The sequence below is a fragment of the Rhynchophorus ferrugineus genome, unplaced genomic scaffold (assembly GCF_030347505.1).
Source record: "Rhynchophorus ferrugineus isolate W39M unplaced genomic scaffold, kcgeb_rfMv2 rfM3, whole genome shotgun sequence".
NCBI lineage: Eukaryota > Metazoa > Arthropoda > Insecta > Coleoptera > Curculionidae > Rhynchophorus > Rhynchophorus ferrugineus.
The window spans coordinates 41,193,694-41,208,941 of record NW_027472582.1 but is presented as its reverse complement, the minus strand read 5'-3'; positions in this window follow the sequence as shown (position 1 = coordinate 41,208,941).

Below are 15,248 nucleotides of genomic sequence, written 5' to 3'. Positions count from 1 at the left end.
CAATTTGGGCCCAAGTTAGAAGCAGAGCCTAAGGTGTAAATTATCGATAGTCCATATCTCGGAAACCATAAGAGATAATGCAATTTGGCAACCGGCAATGTAATTAGCATGCCGAATATTTCTTGGAATGTGAATTGGAACGAAATCGCCAATAGATAAGACCATTTTACAATTTGGGCCCAAGTTAGAAGCAGAGCCTAAGGTGTAAATTATTGATAGTCCATATCTCGGAAACTATAAGAGATAATGCAATTTCGCAACCGGCAATGTAATTAGCATGCCGAATATCACTTGGAATGTGAATTGGGACGAAATCGCCAATAGATAAGACCATTTTACAATTTGGGCCCAAGTTAGAAGCAGAGCCTAAGGTGTAAATTATCGATAGTCCATATCTCGGAAACTATAAGAGATAATGCAATTTGACAACCGGCAATGTAATTAGCATGCCGAATATTACTTGGAGTGTGAATTGGAACGAAATCGCCAATAGATAAGACCATTTTACAATTTGGGCCCAAGTTAGAAGCAGAGCCTAAGGTGTAAATTATCGATAGTCCATATCTCGGAAACTATAAGAGATAATGCAATTTGGCAACCGGCAATGTAATTAGCATGCCGGATATTACTTGGAATGTGAATTGGAACGAAATCGCCAATAGATAAGACCATTTTACAATTTGGGCCCAAGTTAGAAGCAGAGCCTAAGGTGTAAATTATCGATAGTCCATATCTCGGAAACTATAAGAGATAATGCAATTTGGCAACCGGCAATGTAATTAGCATGCCGAATATTACTTGGAATGTGAATTGGAACGAAATCGCCAATAGATAAGACGATTTTACAATTTGGGCCCAAGTTAGAAGCAGAGCCTAAGATGTAAATTATCGATAGTCCATATCTCGGAAACTATAAGAGATAATGCAATTTGGCAACCGGCAATGTAATTAGCATGCCGAATATTACTTGGAATGTGAATTGGAACGAAATCGCCAATAGATAAGACCATTTTTCAATTTGGGCCCAAGTTAGAAGCAGAGCCTAAGGTGTAAATTATCGATAGTCCATATCTCGGAAACTATAAGAGATAATGCAATTTGGCAACCGGCAATGTAATTAGCATGCCGAATATTACTTGGAATGTGAATTGGAACGAAATCGCCAATAGGTAAGACCATTTTACAATTTGAGCCCAATTTAGAAGCAGAGCCTAAGGTGTAAATTATCGATAGTCCATATCTCGGAAACGATAAGAGATAATGCAATTTGGCAACCGGCAATGTAATTAGCATGCCGGATATTACTTGGAATGTGAATTGGAACGAAATCGCCAATATATAAGACCATTTTACAATTTGGGCCCAAGTTAGAAGCAGAGCCTAAGGTGTAAATTACCGATAGCCCATATCTCGGAAACTATAAGAGATAATGCAATTTGGCAAGAGGCAATGTAATTAGCATGCCGAATATTACTTAGAATGTGAATTGGAACGAAATCGCCAATAGATAAGACGATTTTACAATTTGGGCCCAAGTTAGAAGCAGAGCCTAAGGTGTAAATTATCGATATTCCATATCTCGGAAACTATAAGAGATAATGCAATTTGGCAACCGGCAATGTAATTAGCATGCCGAATATTACTTGGAATGTGAATTGGAACGAAATCGCCAATAGAGAAGACCATTTTACAATTTGGGCCCAAGTTAGAAGCAGAGCCTAAGGTGTAAATTATCGATAGTCCATATCTCGGAAACTATAAGAGATAATGCAATTTGGCAACCGGCAATGTAATTAGCATGCCGAATATTACTTGGAATGTGAATTGGAACGAAATCGCCAATAGAGAAGACCATTTTACAATTTGGGCCCAAGTTAGAAGCAGAGCCTAAGGTGTAAATTATCGATAGTCCATATCTCGGAAACTATAAGAGATAATGCAATTTGGCAACCGGCAATGTAATTAGCATGCCGAATATTACTTGGAATGTGAATTGGAACGAAATCGCCAATAGATAAGACCATTTTACAATTTGGGCCCAAGTTAGAAGCAGAGCCTAAGGTGTAAATTATCGATAGTCCATATCTCGGAAACGATAAGAGATAATGCAATTTGGCAACCGGCAATGTAATTAGCATGCCGAATATTACTTGGAATGTGAATTGGAACGAAATCGCCAATAGAGAAGACCATTTTACAATTTGGGCCCAAGTTAGAAGCAGAGCCTAAGGTGTAAATTATCGATAGTCCATATCTCGGAAACTATAAGAGATAATGCAATTTGGCAACCGGCAATGTAATTAGCATGCCGAATATTACTTGGAATGTGAATTGGAACGAAAACGCCAATAGATAAGACCATTTTACAATTTGGGCCCAAGTTAGAAGCAGAGCCTAAGGTGTAAATTATCGATAGTCCATATCTCGGAAACTATAAGAGATAATGCAATTTGGCAACCGGCAATGTAATTAGCATGCCGAATATTACTTGGAATGTGAATTGGAACGAAATCGCCAATATATAAGACCATTTTACAATTTGGGCCCAAGTTAGAAGCAGAGCCTAAGGTGTAAATTATCGATAGTCCATATCTCGGAAACTATAAGAGATAATGCAATTTGGCAACCGGCAATGTAATTAGCATGCCGAATATTACTTGGAATGTGAATTGGAACGAAATCGCCAATAGATAAGACCATTTTACAATTTGGGCCCAAGTTAGAAGCAGAGCCTAAGGTGTAAATTATCGATAGTCCATATCTCGGAAACTATAAGAGATAATGCAATTTGGCAACCGGCAATGTAATTAGCATGCCGAATATTACTTGGAATGTGAATTGGAACGAAATCGCCAATAGATAAGGCCATTTTACAATTTGGGCCCAAGTTAGAAGCAGAGCCTAAGGTGTAAATTATCGATAGTCCATATCTCGGAAACTATAAGAGATAATGCAATTTGGCAACCGGCAATGTAATTAGCATGCCAAATATTACTTGGAATGTGAATTGGAACGAAATCGCCAATAGATAAGACCATTTTACAATTTGGGCCCAAGTTAGAAGCAGAGCCTAAGGTGTAAATTATCGATAGTCCATATCTCGGAAACTATAAGAGATAATGCAATTTGGCAACCGGCAATGTAATTAGCATGCCGAATATTACTTGGAATGTGAATTGGAACGAAATCGCCAATAGATAAGACCATTTTACAATTTGGGCCCAAGTTAGAAACAGAGCCTAAGGTGTAAATTATTGATAGTCCATATCTCGGAAACTATAAGAGATAATGCAATTTCGCAACCGGCAATGTAATTAGCATGCCGAATATCACTTGGAATGTGAATTGGGACGAAATCGCCAATAGATAAGACCATTTTACAATTTGGGCCCAAGTTAGAAGCAGAGCCTAAGGTGTAAATTATCGATAGTCCATATCTCGGAAACTATAAGAGATAATGCAATTTGGCAACCGGCAATGTAATTAGCATGCCGAATATTACTTGGAATGTGAATTGGAACGAAATCGCCAATAGAGAAGACCATTTTACAATTTGGGCCCAAGTTAGAAGCAGAGCCTAAGGTGTAAATTATCGATAGTCCATATCTCGGAAACTATAAGAGATAATGCAATTTGGCAACCGGCAATGTAATTAGCATGCCGAATATTACTTGGAATGTGAATTGGAACGAAATCGCCAATAGAGAAGACCATTTTACAATTTGGGCCCAAGTTAGAAGCAGAGCCTAAGGTGTAAATTATCGATAGTCCATATCTCGGAAACTATAAGAGATAATGCAATTTGGCAACCGGCAATGTAATTAGCATGCCGAATATTACTTGGAATGTGAATTGGAACGAAATCGCCAACAGAGAAGACCATTTTACAATTTGGGCCCAAGTTAGAAGCAGAGCCTAAGGTGTAAATTATCGATAGTCCATATATCGGAAACTATAAGAGATAATGCAATTTGGCAACCGGCAATGTAATTAGCATGCCGAATATTACTTGGAATGTGAATTGGAACGAAATCGCCAATAGATAAGACCATTTTACAATTTGGGCCCAAGTTAGAAGCAGAGCCTAAGGTGTAAATTATCGATAGTCCATATCTCGGAAACTATAAGAGATAATGCAATTTGGCAACCGGCAATGTAATTAGCATGCCGAATATTACTTGGAATGTGAATTGGAACGAAATCGCCAATAGAGAAGACCATTTTACAATTTGGGCCCAAGTTAGAAGCAGAGCCTAAGGTGTAAATTATCGATAGTCCATATCTCGGAAACTATAAGAGATAATGCAATTTGGCAACCGGCAATGTAATTAGCATGCCGAATATTACTTGGAATGTGAATTGGAACGAAAACGCCAATAGATAAATCCATTTTACAATTTGGGCCCAAGTTAGAAGCAGAGGCTAAGGTGTAAATTATCGATAGTCCATATCTCGGAAACTATAAGAGATAATGCAATTTGGCAACCGGCAATGTAATTAGCATGCCGAATATTACTTGGAATGTGAATTGGAACGAAATCGCCAATAGATAAGACCATTTTACAATTTGGGCCCAAGTTAGAAGCAGAGCCTAAGGTGTAAATTATCGAGAGTCCATATCTCGGAAACTATAAGAGATAATGCAATTTGGCAACCGGCAATGTAATTAGCATGCCGAATATTACTTGGAATGTGAATTGGAACGAAATCGCCAATAGATAAGACCATTTTACAATTTGGGCCCAAGTTAGAAGCAGAGCCTAAGGTGTAAATTATTGATAGTCCATATCTCGGAAACTATAAGAGATAATGCAATTTCGCAACCGGCAATGTAATTAGCATGCCGAATATTACTTGGAGTGTGAATTGGAACGAAATCGCCAATAGGTAAGACCATTTTACAATTTGGGCCCAAGTTAGAAGCAGAGCCTAAGGTGTAAATTATCGATAGTCCATATCTCGGAAACTATAAGAGATAATGCAATTTGGCAACCGGCAATGTAATTAGCATGCCGAATATTACTTGGAATGTGAATTGGAACGAAATCGCCAATAGATAAGGCCATTTTACAATTTGGGCCCAAGTTAGAAGCAGAGCCTAAGGTGTAAATTATCGATAGTCCATATCTCGGAAACTATAAGAGATACTGCAATTTGGCAATCGGCAATGTAATTAGCATGCCGAATATTACTTGGAATGTGAATTGGAACGAAATCGCCAATAGATAAGACCATTTTACAATTTGGGCCCAAGTTAGAAGCAGAGCCTAAGGTGTAAATTATTGATAGTCCATATCTCGGAAACTATAAGAGATAATGCAATTTGGCAACCGGCAATGTAATTAGCATGCCGAATATTACTTGGAATGTGAATTGGAACGAAATCGCCAATAGATAAGACCATTTTACAATTTGGGCCCAAGTTAGAAGCAGAGCCTAAGGTGTAAATTATCGATAGTCCATATCTCGGAAACTATAAGAGATAATGCAATTTGGCAACCGGCAATGTAATTAGCATGCCGAATATTACTTGGAATGTGAATTGGAACGAAATCGTCAATAGGTAAGACCATTTTACAAGTTGGGGCCAAGTTAGAAGCAGAGCCTAAGGTGTAAATTATCGATAGTCCATATCTCGGAAACTATAAGAGATAATGCAATTTGGCAACCGGCAATGTAATTAGCATGCCGAATATTACTTGGAATGTGAATTGGAACGAAAACGCCAATAGATAAGACCATTTTACAATTTGGGCCCAAGTTAGAAGCAGAGGCTAAGGTGTAAATTATCGATAGTCCATATCTCGGAAACTATAAGAGATAATGCAATTTGGCAAACGGCAATGTAATTAGCATGCCGAATATTACTTGGAATGTGAATTGGAACGAAATCGCCAATAGATAAGACCATTTTACAATTTCGGCCCAAGTTAGAAGCAGAGCCTAAGGTGTAAATTATCGATAGTCCATATCTCGGAAACTATAAGAGATAATGCAATTTGGCAACCGGCAATGTAATTAGCATGCCGAATATTACTTGGAATGTGAATTATAGAATAAGGCCATTTTACAATTTGGGCCCAAGTTAGAAGCAGAGCCTAAGGTGTAAATTATCGATAGTCCATATCTCGGAAACTATAAGAGATAATGCAATTTGGCAACCGGCAATGTAATTAGCATGCCGAGTATTACTTGGAATGTGAATTGGAACGAAATCGCCAATAGATAAGACCATTTTACAATTTGGGCCCAAGTTAGAAGCAGAGCCTAAGGTGTAAATTATCGATAGTCCATATCTCGGAAACTATAAGAGATAATGCAATTTGGCAACCGGCAATGTAATTAGCATGCCGAGTATTACTTGGAATGTGAATTGGAACGAAATCGCCAATAGATAAGACCATTTTACAATTTGGGCCCAAGTTAGAAGCAGAGCCTAAGGTGTAAATTATTGATAGTCCATATCTCGGAAACTATAAGAGATAATGCAATTTGGCAACCGGCAATGTAATTAGCATGCCGAATATTACTTGGAATGTGAATTGGAACGAAATCGCCAATAGATAAGACCATTTTACAATTTGGGCCCAAGTTAGAAGCAGAGCCTAAGGTGTAAATTATCGATAGTCCATATCTCGGAAACTATAAGAGATAATGCAATTTGGCAACCGGCAATGTAATTAGCATGCCGAATATTACTTGGAATGTGAATTGGAACGAAATCGTCAATAGGTAAGACCATTTTACAATTTGGGCCCAAGTTAGAAGCAGAGCCTAAGGTGTAAATTATCGATAGTCCATATCTCGGAAACTATAAGAGATAATGCAATTTGGCAACCGGCAATGTAATTAGCATGCCGAATATTACTTGGAATGTGAATTGGAACGAAAACGCCAATAGATAAGACCATTTTACAATTTGGGCCCAAGTTAGAAGCAGAGGCTAAGGTGTAAATTATCGATAGTCCATATCTCGGAAACTATAAGAGATAATGCAATTTGGCAACCGGCAATGTAATTAGCATGCCGAATATTACTTGGAATGTGAATTGGAACGAAATCGCCAATAGATAAGACCATTTTACAATTTGGGCCCAAGTTAGAAGCAGAGCCTAAGGTGTAAATTATCGATAGTCCATATCTCGGAAACTATAAGAGATAATGCAATTTGGCAACCGGCAATGTAATTAGCATGCCGAATATTACTTGGAATGTGAATTGGAACGAAATCGCCAATAGATAAGACCATTTTACAATTTGGGCCCAAGTTAGAAGCAGAGCCTAAGGTGTAAATTATCGATAGTCCATATCTCGGAAACTATAAGAGATAATGTAATTTGGCAACCGGCAATGTAATTAGCATGCCGAATATTACTTGGAATGTGAATTATAGAATAAGGCCATTTTACAATTTGGGCCCAAGTTAGAAGCAGAGCCTAAGGTGTAAATTATCGATAGTCCATATCTCGAAAACTATAAGAGATAATGCAATTTGGCAACCGGCAATGTAATTAGCATGCCGAGTATTACTTGGAATGTGAATTGGAACGAAATCGCCAATAGATAAGACCATTTTACAATTTGGGCCCAAGTTAGAAGCAGAGCCTAAGGTGTAAATTATCGATAGTCAATATCTCGGAAACTATAAGAGATAATGCAATTTGGCAACCGGCAATGTAATTAGCATGCCGAATATTACTTGGAATGTGAATTGGAACGAAATCGCCAATAGATAAGACCATTTTACAATTTGGGCCCAAGTTAGAAGCAGAGCCTAAGGTGTAATTTATCGAGAGTCCAGATCTCGGAAACTATAAGAGATAATGCAATTTGGCAACCGGCAATGTAATTAGCATGCCGAATATTACTTGGAATGTGAATTGGAACGAAATCGCCAATAGATAAGACCATTTTACAATTTGGGCCCAAGTTAGAAGCAGAGCCTAAGGTGTAAATTATTGATAGTCCATATCTCGGAAACTATAAGAGATAATGCAATTTCGCAACCGGCAATGTAATTAGCATGCCGAATATTACTTGGAGTGTGAATTGGAACGAAATCGCCAATAGGTAAGACCATTTTACAATTTGGGCCCAAGTTAGAAGCAGAGCCTAAGGTGTAAATTATCGATAGTCCATATCTCGGAAACTATAAGAGATAATGCAATTTGGCAACCGGCAATGTAATTAGCATGCCGAATATTACTTGGAATGTGAATTGGAACGAAATCGCCAATAGATAAAGGTTCGTCCATCGATCGATGGACGAACCTAGATAAGACCATTTTACAATTTGGGCCCAAGTTAGAAGCAGAGCCTAAGGTGTAAATTATTGATAGTCCATATCTCGGAAACTATAAGAGATAATGCAATTTCGCAACCGGCAATGTAATTAGCATGCCGAATATTACTTGGAGTGTGAATTGGAACGATATCGCCAATAGATAAGACCATTTTACAATTTGGGCCCAAGTTAGAAGCAGAGCCTAAGGTGTAAATTATCGATAGTCCATATCTCGGAAACTATAAGAGATAATGCAATTTGGCAACCGGCAATGTAATTAGCATGCCGAATATTACTTGGAATGTGAATTGGAACGAAATCGTCAATAGGTAAGACCATTTTACAATTTGGGCCCAAGTTAGAAGCAGAGCCTAAGGTGTAAATTATCGATAGTCCATATCTCGGAAACTATAAGAGATAATGCAATTTGGCAACCGGCAATGTAATTAGCATGCCGAATATTACTTGGAATGTGAATTGGAACGAAATCGCCAATAGATAAGACCATTTTACAATTTGGGCCCAAGTTAGAAGCAGAGCCTAAGGTGTAAATTATCGATAGTCCACATCTCGGAAACTATAAGAGATAATGCAATTTGGCAACCGGCAATGTAATTAGCATGCCGAATATTACTTGGAATGTGAATTGGAACGAAATCGTCAATAGGTAAGACCATTTTACAATTTGGGCCCAAGTTAGAAGCAGAGCCTAAGGTGTAAATTATCGATAGTCCATATCTCGGAAACTATAAGAGATAATGCAATTTGGCAACCGGCAATGTAATTAGCATGCCGAATATTACTTGGAATGTGAATTGGAACGAAAACGCCAATAGATAAGACCATTTTACAATTTGGGCCCAAGTTAGAAGCAGAGGCTAAGGTGTAAATTATCGATAGTCCATATCTCGGAAACTATAAGAGATAATGCAATTTGGCAACCGGCAATGTAATTAGCATGCCGAATATTACTTGGAATGTGAATTGGAACGAAATCGCCAATAGATAAGACCATTTTACAATTTGGGCCCAAGTTAGAAGCAGAGCCTAAGGTGTAAATTATCGATAGTCCATATCTCGGAAACTATAAGAGATAATGCAATTTGGCAACCGGCAATGTAATTAGCATGCCGAATATTACTTGGAATGTGAATTGGAACGAAATCGCCAATAGATAAGACCATTTTACAATTTGGGCCCAAGTTAGAAGCAGAGCCTAAGGTGTAAATTATCGATAGTCCATATCTCGGAAACTATAAGAGATAATGCAATTTGGCAACCGGCAATGTAATTAGCATGCCGAATATTACTTGGAATGTGAATTATAGAATAAGGCCATTTTACAATTTGGGCCCAAGTTAGAAGCAGAGCCTAAGGTGTAAATTATCGATAGTCCATATCTCGGAAACTATAAGAGATAATGCAATTTGGCAACCGGCAATGTAATTAGCATGCCGAGTATTACTTGGAATGTGAATTGGAACGAAATCGCCAATAGATAAGACCATTTTACAATTTGGGCCCAAGTTAGAAGCAGAGCCTAAGGTGTAAATTATCGATAGTCCATATCTCGGAAACTATAAGAGATAATGCAATTTGGCAACCGGCAATGTAATTAGCATGCCGAATATTACTTGGAATGTGAATTGGAACGAAATCGCCAATAGATAAGACCATTTTACAATTTGGGCCCCAGTTAGAAGCAGAGCCTAAGGTGTAAATTATTGATAGTCCATATCCCGGAAACTATAAGAGATAATGCAATTTCGCAATCGGCAATGTAATTAGCATGCCGAATATCACTTGGAATGTGAATTGGGACGAAATCGCCAATAGATAAGACCATTTTACAATTTGGGCCCAAGTTAGAAGCAGAGCCTAAGGTGTAAATTATCGATAGTCCATATCTCGGAAACTATAAGAGATAAAGCAATTTGGCAACCGGCAATGTAATTAGCATGCCGAATATTACTTGGAATGTGAATTGGAACGAAATCGCCAATAGATAAGACCATTTTACAATTTGGGCCCAAGTTAGAAGCAGAGCCTAAGGTGTAATTTATCGAGAGTCCAGATCTCGGAAACTATAAGAGATAATGCAATTTGGCAACCGGCAATGTAATTAGCATGCCGAATATTACTTGGAATGTGAATTGGAACGAAATCGCCAATAGATAAGACCATTTTACAATTTGGGCCCAAGTTAGAAGCAGAGCCTAAGGTGTAAATTATTGATAGTCCATATCTCGGAAACTATAAGAGATAATGCAATTTCGCAACCGGCAATGTAATTAGCATGCCGAATATTACTTGGAGTGTGAATTGGAACGAAATCGCCAATAGGTAAGACCATTTTACAATTTGGGTCCAAGTTAGAAGCAGAGCCTAAGGTGTAAATTATCGATAGTCCATATCTCGGAAACTATAAGAGATAATGCAATTTGGCAACCGGCAATGTAATTAGCATGCCGAATATTACTTGGAATGTGAATTGGAACGAAATCGCCAATAGATAAGGCCATTTTACAATTTGGGCCCAACTTAGAAGCAGAGCCTAAGGTGTAAATTATCGATAGTCCATATCTCGGAAACTATAAGAGATAATGCAATTTGGCAACCGGTAATGTAATTAGCATGCCGAATATTACTTGGAATGTGAATTGGAACGAAATCGCCAATAGATAAGACCATTTTACAATTTGGGCCCAAGTTAGAAGCAGAGCCTAAGGTGTAAATTATCGATAGTCCATATCTCGGAAACTATAAGAGATAATGCAATTTGGCAACCGGCAATGTAATTAGCATGCCGAATATTACTTGGAATGTGGATTGGAACGAAATCGCCAATAGATAAGACCATTTTACAATTTGGGCCCAAGTTAGAAGCAGAGCCTAAGGTGTAAATTATCGATAGTCCATATCTCGGAAACTATAAGAGATAATGCAATTTGGCAACCGGCAATGTAATTAGCATGCCGAATATTACTTGGAATGTGAATTGGAACGAAATCGCCAATAGATAAGGCCATTTTACAATTTGGGCCCAAGTTAGAAGCAGAGCCTAAGGTGTAAATAATTGATAGTCCATATCTCGGAAACTATAAGAGATAATACAATTTCGCAACCGGCAATGTAATTAGCATGCCGAATATCACTTGGAATGTGAATTGGGACGAAATCGCCGATAGATAAGACCATTTTACAATTTGGGCCCAAGTTAGAAGCAGAGCCTAAGGTGTAAATTATCGATAGTCCATATCTCGGAAACTATAAGAGATAATGCAATTTGGCAACCGGCAATGTAATTAGCATGCCGAATATTACTTGGAATGTGAATTGGAACGAAATCGCCAATAGATAAGACCATTTTACAATTTGGGCCCAAGTTAGAAGCAGAGCCTAAGATGTAAATTATCGATAGTCCATATCTCGGAAACTATAAGAGATAATGCAATTTGGCAACCGGCAATGTAATTAGCATGCCGAATATTACTTGGAATGTGAATTGGAACGAAATCGCCAATAGATAAGACCATTTTACAATTTGGGCCCAAGTTAGAAGCAGAGCCTAAGGTGTAAATTATCGATAGTCCATATCTCGGAAACTATAAGAGATAATGCAATTTGGCAACCGGCAATGTAATTAGCATGCCGAATATTACTTGGAATGTGGATTGGAACGAAATCGCCAATAGATAAGACCATTTTACAATTTGGGCCCAAGTTAGAAGCAGAGCCTAAGGTGTAAATTATCGATAGTTCATATCTCGGAAACTATAAGAGATAATGCAATTTGGCAACCGGCAATGTAATTAGCATGCCGAATATTACTTGGAATGTGAATTGGAACGAAATCGCCAATAGATAAGACCATTTTACAATTTGGGCCCAAGTTAGAAGCAGAGCCTAAGGTGTAAATTATTGATAGTCCATATCTCGGAAACTATAAGAGATAATACAATTTCGCAACCGGCAATGTAATTAGCATGCCGAATATCACTTGGAATGTGAATTGGGACGAAATCGCCAATAGATAAGACCATTTTACAATTTGGGCCCAAGTTAGAAGCAGAGCCTAAGGTGTAAATTATCGATAGTCCATATCTCGGAAACTATAAGAGATAATGCAATTTGGCAACCGGCAATGTAATTAGCATGCCGAATATTACTTGGAATGTGAATTGGAACGAAATCGCCAATAGATAAGACCATTTTACAATTTGGGCCCAAGTTAGAAGCAGAGCCTAAGGTGTAAATTATCGATAGTCCATATCTCGGAAACTATAAGAGATAATGCAATTTGGCAACCGGCAATGTAATTAGAATGCCGAATATTACTTGGAATGTGAATTGGAACGAAATCGCCAATAGATAAGACCATTTTACAATTTGGGCCCAAGTTAGAAGCAGAGCCTAAGGTGTAAATTATCGATAGTCCATATCTCGGAAACTATAAGAGATAATGCAATTTGGCAACCGGCAATGTAATTAGCATGCCGAATATTACTTGGAATGTGAATTGGAACGAAATCGCCAATAGATAAGACCATTTTACAATTTGGGCCCAAGTTATAAGCAGAGCCTATGGTGTAAATTATCGATAGTCCATATCTCGGAAACTATAAGAGATAATGCAATTTGGCAACCGGCAATGTAATTAGCATGCCGAATATTACTTGGAATGTGAATTGGAACGAAATCGCCAATAGATAAGACCATTTTACAATTTGGGCCCAAGTTAGAAGCAGAGCCTAAGGTGTAAATTATCGATAGTCCATATCTCGGAAACTATAAGAGTTAATGCAATTTGGCAACCGGCAATGTAATTAGCATGCCGAATATTACTTGGAATGTGAATTGGAACGAAATCGCCAATAGATAAGACCATTTTACAATTTGGGCCCAAGTTAGAAGCAGAGTCTAAGGTGTAAATTATCGATAGTCCATATCTAGGAAACTATAAGAGATAATGCAATTTGGCAACCGGCAATGTAATTAGCATGCCGAATATTACTTGGAATGTGAATTGGAACGAAATCGCCAATAGATAAGACCATTTTACGGTTTGGGCCCAAGTTAGAAGCAGAGCCTAAGGTGTAAATTATCGATAGTCCATATCTCGGAAAACATAAGAGATAATGCAATTTGGCAACCGGCAATGTAATTAGCATGCCGAATATTACTTGGAATGTGAATTGGAACGAAATCGCCAATAGATAAGACCATTTTACAATTTGGGCCCAAGTTAGAAGCAGAGCCTAAGGTGTAAATTATTGATAGTCCATATCTCGGAAACTATAAGAGATAATGCAATTTCGCAACCGGCAATGTAATTAGCATGCCGAATATTACTTGGAATGTGAATTGGAACGAAATCGCCAATAGATAAGACCATTTTACAATTTGGGCCCAAATTAGAAGCAGAGCCTAAGGTGTAAATTATTGATAGTCCATATCTCGGAAACTATAAGAGATAATGCAATTTGGCAACCGGCAATGTAATTAGCATGCCGAATATTACTTGGAAAGTGAATTGGAACGAAATCGCCAATAGATAAGACCATTTTACAATTTGGGCCCAAGTTAGAAGCAGAGCCTAAGGTGTAAATTATCGATAGTCCATATCTCGCACACTATAAGAGATAATGCAATTTGGCAACCGGCAATGTAATTAGCATGCCGAATATTACTTGGAATGTGAATTGAAACGAAATCGCCAATAGATAAGACCATTTTACAATTTGGGCCCAAGTTAGAAGCAGAGCCTAAGGTGTAAATTATCGATAGTCCATATCTCGGAAACTATAAGAGATAATGCAATTTGGCAACCGGCAATGTAATTAGCATGCCGAATATTACTTGGAATGTGAATTGGAACGAAATCGCCAATAGATAAGACCATTTTACAATTTGGGCCCAAGTTAGAAGCAGAGCCTAAGGTGTAAATTATCGATAGTCCATATCTCGGAAACTATAAGAGATAATGCAATTTGGCAACCGGCAGTGTAATTAGCATGCCGAATATTACTTGGAATGTGAATTGGAACGAAATCGCCAATAGATAAGACCATTTTACAATTTGGGCCCAAGTTAGAAGCAGAGCCTAAGGTGTAAATTATCGATAGTCCATATCTCGGAAACTATATGAGATAATGCAATTTGGCAACCGGCAATGTAATTAGCATGCCGAATATTACTTGGAATGTGAATTGGAACGAAATCGCCAATAGATAAGACCATTTTACAATTTGGGCCCAAGTTATAAGCAGAGCCTATGGTGTAAATTATCGATAGTCCATATCTCGGAAACTATAAGAGATAATGCAATTTGGCAACCGGCAATGTAATTAGCATGCCGAATATTACTTGGAATGTGAATTGGAACGAAATCGCCAATAGATAAGACCATTTTACAATTTGGGCCCAAGTTAGAAGCAGAGCCTAAGGTGTAAATTATCGATAGTCCATATCTCGGAAACTATAAGAGATAATGCAATTTGGCAACCGGCAATGTAATTAGCATGCCGAATATTACTTGGAATGTGAATTGGAACGAAATCGCCAATAGATAAGACCATTTTACAATTTGGGCCCAAGTTAGAAGCAGAGCCTAAGGTGTAAATTATTGATAGTCCATATCTCGGAAACTATAAGAGATAATGCAATTTGGCAACCGGCAATGTAATTAGCATGCCGAATATTACTTGGAATGTGAATTGGAACGAAATCGCCAATAGATAAGACCATTTTACAATTTGGGCCCAAGTTAGAAGCAGAGCCTAAGGTGTAAATTATCGATAGTCCATATCTCGGAAACTATAAGAGATAATGCAATTTGGCAACCGGCAATGTAATTAGCATGCCGAATATTACTTGGAATGTGGATTGGAACGACATCGCCAATAGATAAGACCATTTTACAATTTGGGCCCAAGTTAGAAGCAGAGCCTAAGGTGTAAATTAT